We start from the raw sequence: 16,266 nt of genomic DNA, 5'->3' as shown, positions 1-16,266 counted from the left end.
GGGCTCAAACTCACAACATGAGACCGCGAGTCACAAGCTCCACCAACTGTGCCAGCCCAGTGCCTCTGTAATTCCTATTCTTAGGATTTTAATCCTGGTCTTCTCCCTATATTTAATTATAATACGTGAAAAATTCTAAGTTCTGTACTATTGTCACTGGGAGTTTTACATCTATTAGGGAAAGAGGACAGAAAAAGGAAGGTACAAATCTAGTCCCTGGAAACCCAGGCACAAAACCTGGGATCAAAGTTTGCCATATCCAACCTTGCCAACATAGATGCACAAATCCAAATGCCAAAGAGGAGAAACTTTCTTTTTTAAAGTTGTTTTTTTTTTTTAAGATTTTATTTATTTATTTGTCAGAGAGAGAGCGAGCACAAGCAGGGGGAGCAGCAGGTAGATGGCAAAGCAGGCACCTCACTGAGCAAGGAGCCCAATGCGGGACTAGATCCCAGGACTCTGGGATCATGACTTCAGGCTAAGGCAGGTGCTTAACCAACTGAGCCAACCAGGCATCCCAGAGAAAAACTTTCTTTTTGTAAAGTTATTGTAACTTGGGTGGAGTTTGCCTTGAAGGCTTAATCTTGCCATCTGAGTTCACAAATACTAGCAGTGTCCCTTGCTCATTACCTTGATCTAGGTCAGAAATGTGAGAAGTATGGGGAGCCTGCTTCTTCCTCTCCCACTCCCCCTGCTTGTGTTCCCTCTCTCGCTGGCTCTCTCTCTGTCAAATAAATAAATAAATAAATCTTAAAAAAAAAAAATGTGAGGAGTATGGACATTCAGTCTCTTCAACTTCTTCATGGTGAACTGTCAGTACAGAGGCGCAGGTGTTAGAGTCACACAAGTTCTAATACCAAGGGAAGTGCTTCAGTGATTAGTATAGGAAAATAAGCCCAAAGTAATGCAGCACCAGTATAAACAACAGGTATACGGTCATACCGTGTTGTGCTTATAAATGATACATAACTTAGTTGAGATTCAGTAGTACTTCCGATACTCCAGATAGAGGTGTTAAACAGAAAAAGACAAATGTATTAGTGGCAAATGATATAGATTTGTTTGAAGATGTGAAGGACATCATTATTTTTATTCCTATTGGCATACTAATAATGTCTGTTATCCTTCTATAACTAATTAAAAACGTAAATCCTATTTATATCAACTCACATTGCCTCTTCTGCTCCCCAGAATAATCTCTAATGTTTATGGTAATATGTTTAGTAATTTTTAAATTTTTTTGCTAATCAGTGATGTTAATTATTTTCTAAGTTTCTTTATTCCTTGGTATACTACCACTTACGCTAGAGGTGCTTCTCTTACTACATTTTATAGATTCCCTTTTTCAGTTTATTTTCAAGTAATAGCTAGTCTGCTTTTTCTTATTTTCCATGTACTTTGTGTTTAGTTAGCAAATGCTTATTTTTTTTTAATTTTTATTTATTTAAATAATCTCTATACCCAACATGGGGCTCGAACTCACAACCCCAAGATTGAGTTGCCAGGCATGCCAAGTTAGCAAATACTTATTAAGCATGGTCCCAGGCAGTAGGCTAAGTTCTGGGAATACAGCAGTAGACAAGACCGACACGGTCCCTGCCCTCACAGAGCAGACCTTACTTTCTAGTCACAAGATTTCCAATAAGCCTTTCCTTGGTGCTTCTTAATTCAAGACTGTCCTGTCATTTGTTACTCATTCATTCATACAACAAACAGTATTGAATATCTGTATGTACCCAGCACAGCATGACAATGTAATTAAGAAGATAGACATAATAGGGGTGCCTGGGTGGCTCAGTCAGTTAAGCGTCAGAGTTTTGATTTAGGCTCAGGTCATGATCTTAGGGTCGTGAGATCGAGCCCCACATGGGGCGCTACACTCAGCGCAGAGTTTGCTTGTCCCTTTCCTCTCCCTCCTCTCCCTCCTCTCCCTCCTCCCCTTCCTCCCTCTTCTCCTCCCACCACTCATGTGCTCTCTCTCTGTCTCTGTATCTAAAATAATTTTTTTTTTAAAAAAAGCATAACAGATAAAGTCTAGCATTGTGGTTAAAATAGTGCAGTGGTAGCATGAATTATGTACATTGAAGATAGAAAAGGCAGATCAACAGCTCTAGCTGGAGAAATGGAAAAGCATCCTGGAGAAGATAATATTCAAGCTGATTAAAGATTAGTAGGCAAAGAAGATGGAGAAGGACTTTTGAGGCTGAAGAAAGAGCATTTGGAAAAAGATAAGGAAGCATATGTTCGATGTGATATTCTCTGTAAGAAGTTCATCATAGTTCAAGTATAAAGAATATGAGCTATCATAAAAGGAGAGGAGTTTCTCAAATGGGCTAAAGCCAGATTGTGAAAGGTGTTGCTTGCGACTGCCTTGGCATGCTGAAGAGTCAGTGAACACATTTTACTAACTTAACGGCTTTAATGAGGAAGAGTGAAAAATGTTCACATAACTGTGTTCCACTTCCTGCTAATTGCTCATGGTTTCACCAGGTACTACTTCCTGACTTTAGCTGAATAGTTCTGCTTGACATGTAAGACTCATTTACCTTTTGACTATATGTGTGATACTTAAACACTCTTCCAGCTTTTTTAAAATTATTATTCATTTTAGAGAGAGGGATGGGGAAGGAATGAGAGAATCCCAAGGAGACTCCTCACCCAGCATGGAGCCCAATGCAGGGCTGATCTCACGACCCCAAGATCATGACCTGAGCTGAAACCAAGAGTCGGATGCTTAACCAACTGAGCCACCCAGGCACCCCTCACAGCTTTTTGCAAACCAAATAATAATAGGGAAAAATTGAAATTCTGAAATTAGATTAATTTTTGCTCTTACTAAAAAAATCATTGAAATTTAAAATGTCATATTCACTTTACACAACTAATATCTTCATTTAGCTGTCTCATTTATATTCCTATTTATGACTGTACTTTTTTTATTTGCAAGCATACAAGTACTTTGAAAGTAAAACCATTAAATACTTTGATGTTGGTTGTAAAACAATATTTAAGTAGCTTTTCCTTTCTTTTTCTCTATTTTTAAAAGTTAAAGATTTGTTCTGAAGGGATATTTGCCACACATATAGATGCCAAAGGGGGGGAAATGATTTAAAATACTGTTAAACTAAAGCCAATGAAGCTTAAACCAATGGTTATTCTTATAAGAGGGATCAAGTCAATACTTACCCCATTCTTGAAAAGGAAAATCTGAAAGTGGACTGTTTGTGGTGTTAAAAGACTTCCTTGATTTTGAGAAGCATATATTAAGCACATACTTTGTGCCAAACTCCGTTTTAGTCACTGGAAATATAAAAATGTATAAAACACAGTTCCTGCCCTCAGTAGATTTGTTGTCTAGTGAAATGTTAAGTTGAACCACATGAAATTGCTTTGTTTTTTTTAGATCAAAATGGTCAAATCCCAGTTCAGCCTAACATGTGTATGTGAACAGAGATTTGCCAAGATAGAGACAGGAACAAGGTACTACATGTACCAAGAAAGTGCTTCATGGTGCCTAGAGCACTCAATGAAAGCTTCTCAAAGGAGATGGATGACATTTGAGCTGAGTTTTAAAAAATGACTGGGAATTCGCTGTGTGTTTACAGGAAGCAGAGAATGAGGGCATTCCAGAAATAGGAAACAGCATGTGCAGTCATTGAATCAAGAATGAGCCTCGCACATGTGGGAAACTGCAATTAGTTCAGACTGGGTGGAATGCCAGATATGTTGGGGGTGACAGAAGACGAGGCAGGTGAAGTAAGTAGAGGGCAGAGGGTTGGGTGTGTTAAGCCAAAGAGCTTGATTTTATCCTTGAGATTGGTGAGATGTATGTAATTCAGAGAGTGTTCGAGGCAATCTGTCAGGGTTCAGAAAGAAAATATTACCACTTATATATTTACCTTTGCCTTATCTTTTTAAATTTTCCAATTAAATAGGGGTTATAATATATTTAATTCCTAATATAGTAGTGGATGTAAATAATTTATGAATAAGTAAATATATACATATTATGGTGTGTTACGGGTTGAATTGTGTGCCCCCACAATTCATGATGAAGTCCTAACCCCTAGTATCTCAGAATATGACTTTATTTGAAAATAGGGTCATTGCAGATGTAATTAGTTAAGATGAGATCACACCAGAGTAGTGTGGGCCCCTAATCCGATATAACTGGTGTCCTTATAAAATAGAGCACGCCACATGAAGATGAAGGCAGAGATTGGGTTGATGCTTCTCCAAGTCAAGGAAGTCTAAGATGGCCAGCATACCCTCAGAAGCTATGGGAAAAGCCTGAAACAGATCTTTCCCTCACAGCCATCAGAAGAAACCATTCATGCTTATACCACAATCATGGATTCTAGGTTCCAAAACTGTGAGACGATTTTCTGTTGTTTAAGCTATCCAGTTTGTGGTACTCTGTTATGGCGGCCTTCAAAAACTAATACATGGTGCATGGTCAGAAAGTTTGGAGACCCCAATTAGAGAATGAGAGCCATTGAAGGGTTGGTTTATGTTTAAGAGTCCACACTATATATGTCCTGTATTTATTTAGTGTCTGTATTTAATAATTTATTTTAACTTGAAGAGATTTCTTAGCTTCTCAGTATTTACTCTATTTCTTAAGCCATTATGGTTGGAAAACAGTTGTTCACATTTGTGTTTGGTATAGTTTATGTTAGAGGAAGAAGGAATTGAAATATTTGACCTTTAGTTCAAAACAGGGTGGTGATATGCAACAGTTTTAGGGGGAAATATTTATGTTTAAGAATCCCATTAGGGGGGCACCTGGGTGGCACAGCGGTTAAGCGTCTGCCTTCAGCTCAGGGCGTGATCCCGGCGTTATGGGATCGAGCCCCACATCAGGCTCCTCTGCTATGAGCCTGCTTCTTCCTCTCCCACTCCCCCTGCTTGTGTTCCCTCTCTCGCTGGCTGTCTCTATCTCTGTCGAATAAATAAATAAAATCTTTAAAAAAAAAAGAAAAAGAATCCCATTAGGCAGAAGTGGAGCCAAAATCAGAAATAGGGTCCTACCAACAGAACTCATAGCTGTGAAAAGTCTGATAGTGTATCTTTGGTGCAGGGAGGACTGTAGGCAATGCATGTATTATTCTGGCTGTGTTCATCTTCAAATGCTAAAGGCAACCAGTCCTTTTTATACAAGTTATACATTAGTCATGTGCCTGAGGTTCCAAAATAGTATGATTGAGAGCGTGTTCAAGGCCGGAGGTAACACCTTAAACTCAGATGTATGTCTTTGGAACCTGTGTGTGGGTCCGCAAAATCCAGAAGTCAACAATACATTAATTAGTAATTACTTAATATTAGCTAATATATTAATATAAAACCCAAGTCAGTAATATATTAACATATTAATAAATTTTTGTATTTATATATTAATACAAAACTTATTTACATATTAATACAATTAACATATATATAAATACTTTTGTATCTTTTGGTTATTTTAGGTCTTTGTAGGCCATGGAATATTTGATCATTTCTGGCCTTATTTATGCAAGTCGACTAAAGCATTTTGAAATGCTACTACTTTTCTGAAAATTCAAATGTATTTGTAATAGCTCTGTCATCCTTTAGACAAACAGTTTTCAAACTTTTTAAAGTAATAGAACCCTTTCTTAAAATAAACTTTTATGTGGAAGCCCAATATGCTATAACTGCATTGGCAGTTTACTGTCATAGAAAACTGGCCATTTGTAAAAACATACCCTGATGTTTTAAATCTTTTTTCTTACATCTAGCCTGAAAGTTCTATATTTTATGGATATATTTTCAGTATCACTGTAATTTGCTAGCAGAATGAGAAGGAATTTATACAGAAGAGAATAATAAATATGCTGCTGACCTATGATCATAGAGCTTGTGCTTGGCGTAGCTTTCCAGTTGTGGGACTACATTTATAAGGATCCATCCATCATCTCTAATTCTGTCCCCTTTGTAACCAGCATAGCAGTCTGTGACCTACAGCTACTTGGTCCAGAATATAATGTCTACTGGCCCATAGAAACACATTTCTCATAAGGGACTTTCTTTTCCAGCTTCTACCAATGTTCTTTTAACAGTTTTTGTTTTTGCTCTATTCATCGTAACTACGCTTTTGCCACCTTTGGACTCTAATAGACTCAAAAACCTGTTTGTCCAGTTTGGTATATGGGTTTTTTTTTTTCCCTCACTCATGACTTATAATCATATTGCTGTAGGCTGATAAGTATTTGGAACATATATACTTTTTATATGTTTAGATTGTTACAAAGGCTAGTACCATATGGAGAAGTTGGGATAGCAGTGGAGTCTTTCAGTATTAGAGTTTTTGCCTTCATGGTATTAATCAAGTGGCTCATTTTTAAGAACAAGGTAGGTCAGGTAGCCAATCTGACTGCCAGTAAATTACAATTCAGACTTCTCTAACTTTTTCTAAAATGTACATATAAAAGGATAGAAATAATAGGCTATAATTTGGTTATCAGTGAATTTTTTTCAATGAAAATATACCCAGAGTCTTTATTCTTTTTTTGCTGTTATTGAAGTATAATCACCATACAGGGTTATATTAGTTTCAGGTGTACAATATAATGATTTAACAATTCTATACTACCCAGAGTCTTGTATCAAATGTTTTTTGAGCCCCCTACCATGTGCTCATGCTAAGTTTTAAGTATACAGTGACAGACTAAATGAACCTGATCCTGGCCTAATGGGATAGATACATTACAAACACAGACATACACACACACACACACACACACTATATATATATAATACAGTAATATAATATTCTGATGCTAGTTATGAGGGAAATAAACAGTTCTTCAGTGGGAGAAGAAGCTACTTTAAATAGAACTGTCAGAAAAGGAATGAGAAGTGAAAAGAAAGCATTCTAGGCAAAAAAACCCAAAACAAAACAAAACCAAAAAAGCTTGTGCAAATGCCCCGAGGCCCAGTTAAAGTACTGGGCTTATCAAGGAATGAGACCTTAAGTTCCCTGAGGAAAAGATTTTTTTCTTTTGTCTAGAACAATGTATGTTACATAATAATCATTATAGAAGTATTTGTTTACAACTGAATGAATATCTGTGTACTTAGGATTTAGTGAGTACAAGTTGTGGTTAAAGAAGTAGGAAAGGGGGCGCCTGGGTGGCACAGTGGTTAAGCGTCTGCCTTCAGCTCAGGGCGTGATCCCAGCATTATGGGATCGAGCCCCACATCAGGCCTCCTCTGCTATGAGCCTGCTTCTTCCTCTCCCACTCCCCCTGCTTGTGTTCCCTCTCTCGCTGGCTGTCTCTATCTCTGTCAAATAAATAAGTAAAACCTTTAAAAAAAAAAAAAAAGAAGTAGGAAAGGACCAGACCATGCCAAGCCCTGTTAAAAATTAGGATGTAATTTACATTTTATAAAGATCACTCTCAACTGTGTAAGGAATTGTTTGGTAGAAGAAGGGAAGCCCGAAACTGGAAGAAGAGAAACCCAGGTTCATGATGCAGTGGAGGTAGAGACAGCTGGACTAAAGAAGTCAGCAAATAACTGAATGTTATAACCAAGGTCAATGGGTTTAACTTCCTCCCACTTCACCTCTTCAGCAGCTTAGGAAAGTGATTTTATCTGACATATATCTTTGTACCCCTAGAACTCCCACAGCCCCTCAACCGCCAGACCAAGCCTGGAAAGAAATTAACCTTTGGCTAAGAATTTAATCAAGTCCTTGAAGAAAGTAACTTTGGAGTGTCTCGTGAGTCTTTGTATAACTAAGGGAGGGACCATCTTAAATGAAGTCACAAGGAAGATCAAGAATGTAGATTATTCTACATAACTGACTTGGTTTATGTCCAATGAGTATTTCTTTTGAAGAGATTTTACCACACATACAGAAGCAGACGCAAGGAAATTGGGGCACCTGGGTGGCACAGCGGTTGGGCGTCTGCCTTTGGCTCAGGGCGTGATCCCGGCGTTATGGGATCGAGCCCCACGTCAGGCTCCTCTGCTATGAGCCTGCTTCTTCCTCTCCCACTCCCCCTGCTTGTGTTCCCTCTATCGCTGGCTGTCTCTATCTCTGTCAAATAAATAAATAAAATCTTTAAAAAAAAAAAAACCATGATGCTAAACTAATGGTTATTCTTACAGAAGGCTTGCCCCTCTCACACCTCCTCTGTCAATGTTGCAAGGAAATAGTTCTTTTCATAGAGACTCTACCTGTCATTTCTGGGCAGTGAACAGCAGAACTGAGCCTAGGGACTGGCAGAGAAGTGTCTGGGATGCTAAGGAACAATTGCTTGGTGGGTAACTAAGAAAATTAAGCCAAAGTCTTGTGGCGCGCCTGGCTTGCTTAGTTGGTGGAGCTTGCAACTCTTGATCTCAAGATCTCATGAGTTTAAGCCCCACGTGGGTATGGAGCCTACTTAATTAAAAAAGTAAAAATAAGGGGCACCTGGGTGGTGCAGTCAGTTAAGCAGCAGCCTCTTGGTTTCGGCTCAGGTCATGATCTCAGGGTTGTGGGAGCAAGCCCCAAATCAGGCTTCGCACTCAGCAGGGATCCTCTGAGATCCTCTTTCTCCCTCTCCCACCGCACACTTCTCACTTGTTAAAATAAATAAATCTTTAAAAAAAAAAAAAGATGAAGTCTCTTTTCCCCCAACATACACTAAAAATAACGTTGACTGGGGCTGTGAGGCTGACGGTTGTTTTATAACACCGATTAGCAAGCCCGTAGGTTCTCAGTGAATCGGATTTACTACCTCACAAAGTAGCCTGTCCCACTTTTGTACTGCCCTGGTCTTTAGACAGTTATGTCTTTCACTGAGCCAAGTATCCCCCCCCACACTCCTACCCATTGTATATAGTTTTACTCTCTAGAACCTCAGTAAATAAGGCTAATCCCTTTTGTTGGAATTTTAAGATTTTATTTTGGAATGGCTGCCTGGGCTACTTTTAATCTTTTAATCTATTGCAAGATAAAATGAAGCAGGGGCAGGAGGTAACCTTAAAAGGTACAGAGGACAAAGTGTGCCCCATGTGAAGGCACGTTTTGTCTCAAGATTTGCCAGTCACTGCAGCCTTTTCAGTGACACAACTCAGTCTGCACTGCATGACTGGCACAATATTCTCCTGGACTTTAAAGGAACCTCAGGTTCCAGGTGGGCAGGCCTCTGCTGGAATAATAATAATAATAGCCCAAATAATTAAGCAGATCATTGCCCTCTTCCCCCTCTCCATTCCTAAGCCACTTACAGAACTGGTAGAAAGTTATCTAGATCCTCCGTTTGGGTTCTAGGATACCCATCCACTCATTGCCTTGACCTTGATATGACCTCATGCTTCCCAATCCTGAGATATTCCTGGGTTCTGCGGAAAGGAGTGGCTGTCCCCTTGGCTGCGTTCTCTCTCAGCACATTCTCTACTATACTATTTCCTGTCCTCTTTCTTCAGGAGTTATTCCTGTCTTCCAGAAATGTAACCTCGGTGCCATACTCTTCATGTTGTAGTTTTACACCTTTTTCAAAAAATTCCTGTAGGGGCGCCTGTGTGGCACATTTGGTTAAGTGTCTGACTCTTGGTTTCTGCTTAGGTCATGATCTTAGGGTTGTGGGATAGAGACATGGGTTGGAGTCTGCTTGTCCCTTTCCCTATGCTCTGCCCCAACCCTGGTGCACACACTGTCTTTCAAGTAAATAAATAAAATCTTTAAAAAACATTTAAAAATTCCTTTATTATCATTGTATTGGGGCCTCTCGAAGGAGAAGAGCTAAATATGCACTGTCAGTGAGCCAGCTTGTGCCAGAAACAGTAACACAACATGTATAGTCAGTTGTACAAGCATATCAACTTTGGAAAACAAAGAAAAATAAACATCTATAATTGTACTACACTAACACAAGCCCACTGGTCCATTTTTTAAATACATTCATTCAAGTCACCAGATATTTACTGAATACCTATTATGGTAGTAATAACCAGGCCTTCGAGGGAATTAAGAACTAGTAAGGGAATTGTGACTAGGTAGAAATAACCATGAAAATACCACTATTTTGGTATATTTTTATTGGATCTTAATCTTACAGTTTTTTTAGTACATTGCAATTATACCGTCTGTTCAATCTTACATGCTTTATTTTACTTTTTAATTTACTGCACAGTGGGAATGACAAGAGAGGTGCAAAACTGTTTATTCTATATTCTTTCCTGCCAGGAATATGATTCCATTACCTTTATCCTGAGTCTGTAGTTCATATAGCAGGCTCTGTTCCTTTCCTGCTTCCCAGCGCCTATCCCTAGCTACACTGTTGCCTTACAACTGGGTCATCAGCTGTGGTAGATAGGTACTTCTGCTGCCCAGTAGTCTTCAATAAGGGTACCAGCAGACCTCACTCATACCAAATTAGAGGCTGGGGCAGAACAGGCATCAGTTTGGGAAGAGGATCAGCCCTGGTCTACTACTTCAGTTCCTTACAGATCAGCATGCACACAGATGACTTAAGCTGTAAGACAGTGATCCTGTGGATATTTCCTCATCTCCTGACTTGATTCCCCTTCCTTCCTTCCCTCCTTCCTTCCTTCCTTCCTTCCTTCCTTCCTTCCTTCCTTCCTCCCTCCCGTCCCTCCTTCTAGTCTTACTGTTTTGCCTCTTCTCCTCCCAGATTTTCACAAAAGACTGCTTGGGTTTGTTTTTTTTTTTTTTTTTTTTTTTTTTTCTGAAATGCCACCTCTCCCCATGGAGAAAGGGAAAGCCTAGTTCATTTGATCCCTTCTTGGGTCCTACAAATTTCATAGCCTCTGGGGCACCTGAGTGGCTCAGGCGGTTAAGCATCTGCCTTTGGCTCAGGTCATGATCCCAGGTTTCTGAGATCAAGCCCTGCATCGGGCTCTGGGCTCAGTGGAGAGCCTACTTCTCTCTCTCCCTCTGCTGCTCCCCCTACTTGTGCTTTCTCTCTCTCTGACAAATAAATAAATAAAATCTTTAAAAAAAACCTCATAGCCTCAGGTATCCATTTCAGGTATGTAGCTTTCGCCCTCACCTGGTTTCCACGTTCTTTGTAGTTAACAATCATATTTTAATATAACTAAATCACACACCCCCCAGTATATTTTTTTTTTTACAATTCAGTGGTTTAACATATTCACAAAGTTGTGCAACCATCACCACAATCTAATTTCAGAACTTTTTCATCACCCCAGAAAGAAACCACACACCCATTAGCAGCCCTACTCTTCTAGCAGCCCTAGTTAACCACTCATCTACTTTCCGTCTCTGTAGATGTCATTCCTGCTGTTTGCAGAGAGGACAGGTGCAGATGGGGAGAAAGGTGAGCTCTGGTTTGGAAGTGAGCTTCTACTTCTGATCCCTGCTTCTCTGCTTCTCTGCCATCCCCAAAATTTGAAGCTAAACTTCTTGCCCCTTTGAAGATGTTTTTCCAAAGATTTCTATCTGATCTCCAAAAGATAATCATATGTAATATGTATAAACATAAATATATTCCTAAATTTAATCTTATTTTATAACTTTAATCTTATTTCCTGTGAATGAGTCATCCCAGCGCATACACATGCACATACACTCACCTGGCCCTGACCTACATTTCATAGTCTTCTTGTCTGACCAGACAGTGAAGGACATCATGCCTCAAACACTGTCCCCTAATTCCCTAATTCCTAGGTTCTTCAAAGCAGGCTGCCATACCTCTATCTGGCTGATTTTAGGTGAGATATTTCAAAATACTACATAACAGTAAAGAGTGGGAGTCAGTAGAATGAACCATGGGGAATGATTTGGGGGAAGCACCCCTCTCTGCCACGTGTACAACCAGAATTGACCGTGGAGAGACAGAGAGGAGTGGCAGGTCAAGGTAAGAAGGCTCTTTAGTGGTTGCCTTTTCCAGCTAGAGCCTCTTGGCTGACCCCGCCTCCCCACCCCTCAGGAGTGCTCCTTTGTGATGTCTAAGCTCCCTGTGGCTACGATTGGCTGTGGTGAGTGCCCTGCAGACCAAACAAAGCTGAGGGGTGTGACTCCTCATTGTCCTGGGAGAGGTATATAAACAGGACGGGCCTCCTGTGGCAGACACCTCACAGGCTGCAACATGGCAAAAGTGGCAGAGAAATCATGGGAGCCACAAACCACAAACACCAAACGGTGGAAGAAGAGGAAGAACCCCTCTCGACGCAGATCAAGAGGCGCTAGCAAGGTCAGCTCATCCTGCCCAAGCTTCTGTTCCCCATTTATGTTCTCTCCCCCTCCATCCCCTCCCCAGATAATCTGCCTCTGCCTGGCAAAAACCTCCTCCTTAGCTCCCCACTTTGCCCCCAGCCCCCATTCCCTCCTCCCAACCAGTGCCCTCTGGGCTTACCCGTGTTGCCTTACCAGGTGCTAAAGATCTACAAGAAGGTAAAAAGATCACTTCACGTGAGTTCAAGAAAAAAATACTCTCCTAAAGTTATTACTACTTCCAGAAGAAAGAAGAGAGCGAGAAGGGCCAACAAGTTTCAGCCGTTGCCATAGACTGAGAGCCAAAAGCAGCCAGGCCAGACCCAGTGGACGCTATGGAGCGACACCACTCCACGACAAGACCCATGCAAACGGTACCTACAGAGCAAGCTTCAGAGACCTCAGGCTGCTTCTAGAGTCCTGGCTGCAGAGAAATGGCCAACTGCATAGAGACCCACTCAGACCCTAATGTGGAACACGGAACACAAATGGAGGTGATCAAAATAAAATCAACAGGGTGGGAGAAGACCCTCCAAAAAATAAAAGTAGGCACTCTGCACGGCAATGAGTTGTGTTGCATTACTGCTTGGGATCGTTCCTCAGAACAAGAGAGTGAAATGACAGAGAGAGGCTTAGCATCTTTGCCATGAACAAGTCCCTGGTCCCCTGACATCTACCTGAGGAGAAGATGTACATACACCTTACCAGGGTTGGAAAAATATCCTTTCCACCAGATTCTCTACCTATGGCAGACGAGTTTAACAACTTCCTTACTTGGTAGTGAGCATTCATTTTAAATGTGGGTGAAATCGGGAGAACACAGCAATGTTCATGCTGACTCTTAAGAGGCTTAAAGGCAATGGGGAAGGGAAAGGGTGTCAAGAAAAAAGGAGAAAACCACGATGTACCCAGGAGGCTCTGACTTTGTCAGTCTTGATGTAGAACTGAGCTGCTCTGGTCACTTGGGAACAAATCAGTTGGAAGTTGAAGGTCCCAGAGCTTCATTGGCTCCCTCATCCTCTGTTGACCTAGTGGTGAATTGTAACAAAGGGCAGCTGCCAAGAGAGGGTACTCATGTGGCCACACCAACCAGAGGCCTCACAGACCCATCTCACGGCTCATTCTGCCCAGCTGCCCCCCACCCTCCCGATCAGTCATTCATCCCTTTAAAGCCCAGAAAGGAGAACTCACTCTATGTGCCCCGCAGAGGCAGAATGGTTGGGATTCAATATTTATAGCTTAGAACAACGATCCTCAAAAAATTATGAGTCTCTCCAAGAGAATGTGAAAAACTGTACACCTTGTACAATTTTAAGTTCACATCCCCCAGTTTTTATCATGAGTTTAAATATTTACTAAGGATATAATTTCTAATTTATTATAAATACTGATATTTAAAATAAGACTGTTACACTAGTCATTTTTTTTAAATTTACAGTCTGATGTATATTATTGTCCAGATAAATTCTGCCTCCCTTTGCTATGGAATTGAATTACTCCAGAGAGGTGCCACCAGATGGCATTATTATTTGGCCTGTATTTTTCTCAGAAAACTTTGAATTTGCTCAAGTATTTAAACAAGCATATGGTGAGACCATCCTTTGCCATGCCATATGAAAGAGAGATTTTTTTCTGGACATTTTTAAAGGCTGCTATTATCTGATACTGGCCTCAACCATAATGACAAGTGGCAGTCTGATCCCTGTGCACTCCGCTTGCTAGATGTGCTGGTGCAAACTGTAGACCAGCAGTAGAGCGAATAAAATAATCGCATGTAGTTTAAAAATCAGATGTCCAGTATTGTACAGCATCTTTTGTGGACAGTAATATTTTGACCCTATTTTACTAGTGAAAACTATAACACAGGTGTATTTATATCGATTAGCTGAAATTTAACATGCTTATGGCATAACATTGAAAACAGTCCCTCCTTCGTCACCTGTGGCACTTTACAAATCTTTTTATTAAATTAAAAACAAGTTCCTTTGTCCCTGGAAAGATGGTTCCACAGAAAACTGATAGTATTAGTTGCCTCTGGGAAAGAGAACCTCATGAGTAGCTGGCACTGGTGTGGGAGGAAAATTTCCATTGTAGATCCTTTTGTATCTATTGAATTTTAAGCCACGGGCTTTGTATATTCAAATTTAAAATACAATACAATTTTAAAAATAAGCATTAACTGATTATGTCATAACTTAAAAAAAAAAAAGACTTTGCTGGCCAGAATTGTAATAAGATGTATTATTTTGGTTTTCAGTCACTAAAACATTTCTCTAGTTCTCGAAAGTTTATCCACCAAGCATACACAGTAATAACATAAGGGCAACAAGGAAATTACTGGTAGGGGGTGCCTGGGTGGTGTAGTCTGTTGAACGTCCTACTCTTAGTTTTGGCTCAGATCGCGATCTCAGGATTTGTTGGGCTCAGCTCAGCATGGAGTCAGCTTGGGTCTCTCTCTCCCTCTCCCCATGCTCCTCCCCATCATGTTTGCACTCTCTCTCTCTCTCAAATAATAAATAAATCTTAGATTCTCTCAAATAATCTCTCTCTCAAAGAAAGAAAGAGAAAGAAAGAAAGAAAGGAAAGAAAGAAAGAAAGAAAGAAAAAGAGGGAGAAAGAAGCAAAGAAAGGGAGGGAGGAAGGAAGGAGGGAGGAAGGAAAAAAATTACTGGCAGGAAGACATCAAAACAGATTAATGAAATCAGATTAGCAAAAAGACGCCCAAACAAGAAAACTAAGACTCAGAGTATCCCAACTTTTTATTTTTAAAAAGGAAAAGATTAATACAGTGAACCACTACATTAACACTCTTCACCTGGATCTCACCAGGAGTTAAATATGCTGCAAATACCATATTTGCTTTATCACTAATCTGTTCTGGTCTTCAGTAGGCCCAACAGACACCAGTGCTATCTGGGACTCCGTTTGATCTTGTTAACAGTTTCATCAGAATGTCCTGACAGGACTTTGCCCTGTGAAACCCTATAGCGTATTGTTCTCCTATCACTCAGTGGTATCCTCAAAGATACTGCACACCTGCGGGTGTTACCTGCTTTTACAACTTGAATCTGGGCCCTTTTGTGATACAATCAACAGAACTCCGCATTAACTGAATTGATCATTAACTTTTGTCAGGTGTATTACAGGGAGGTGCTGTGGAACTGGCAGAAAGGAAGTAAAGTCTTAGAGCTCCTTGGAGGAGTTCTATCCATTTATAACAAACTGGTGATCCAGTAGGTAATATGCTTCTCTGAGTGGGAGCCACGCTAGCAAATTAATCGACCCCAGTGACGGAGCTGTGGGACCTTCCAAGTTAGAGCTCATTGGTCAGAAGCACATGTAACAACCTGGACTTGTGATTGAATCTGAAGGGTGGGGTGGGGGTAGGGGGGGTGCAGTCTTGCCAGTCAGAATCTTTAACTGGGATGTGACGCTATCCCAGGTAGATAGAGTCAGAATGAAGTTGAACTGTAGGACACCCAGCTGGGGTCTGAGAACTGCTTGGTGTGGGGAAAAGCACACATTGTAATTGGTGTCGGAATCCTATTAAAGACAGGGTTCAAGTGCCAAACATAGAGAGGGAACTAGAACACTTAAATGAGATTATTGTTAGATTATCTACATTTCTAAGTTAGAAAACAAATTATCATCAGGCTAATAGAACAGCTTTAAAGTAAAAGAAGCTAGTGCAGACTCTGTGGTTTCCTCTTTCTCCCTTTGAGTTTAAGGGGTAAAGAGTGTAAACCGGCGGATAAATATTTGTCTACATGCTTTGCCCCACAAGATTTCCAAAAAGCAGAAGCTACTTCAGAGAGAAAATTGTTTCCCCTGGACCAACAGAATAATTTAATAGTTCAGGACCACTCTGGAGAGAATCACTGTGTCATGCATGGTGGGGATTCCTGGTAACCCCCCCCCCACCTACCCAAGAGGTCAGAGAAACTGCTCACCACGCTGCCGCCACACACACAGAGGAACTACCCTTAATCAGGAGCACAAAGACTTAACTATCAGAGCTCATTTCTGTTCTTGCTATCCTGGATCCCAAAGAAGACCGC

This window comes from Ailuropoda melanoleuca, chromosome 1 (assembly GCF_002007445.2).
Source record: "Ailuropoda melanoleuca isolate Jingjing chromosome 1, ASM200744v2, whole genome shotgun sequence".
Taxonomy (NCBI): Eukaryota; Metazoa; Chordata; class Mammalia; order Carnivora; family Ursidae; genus Ailuropoda; species Ailuropoda melanoleuca.
Note: the sequence above shows the minus strand (reverse complement) of the source record.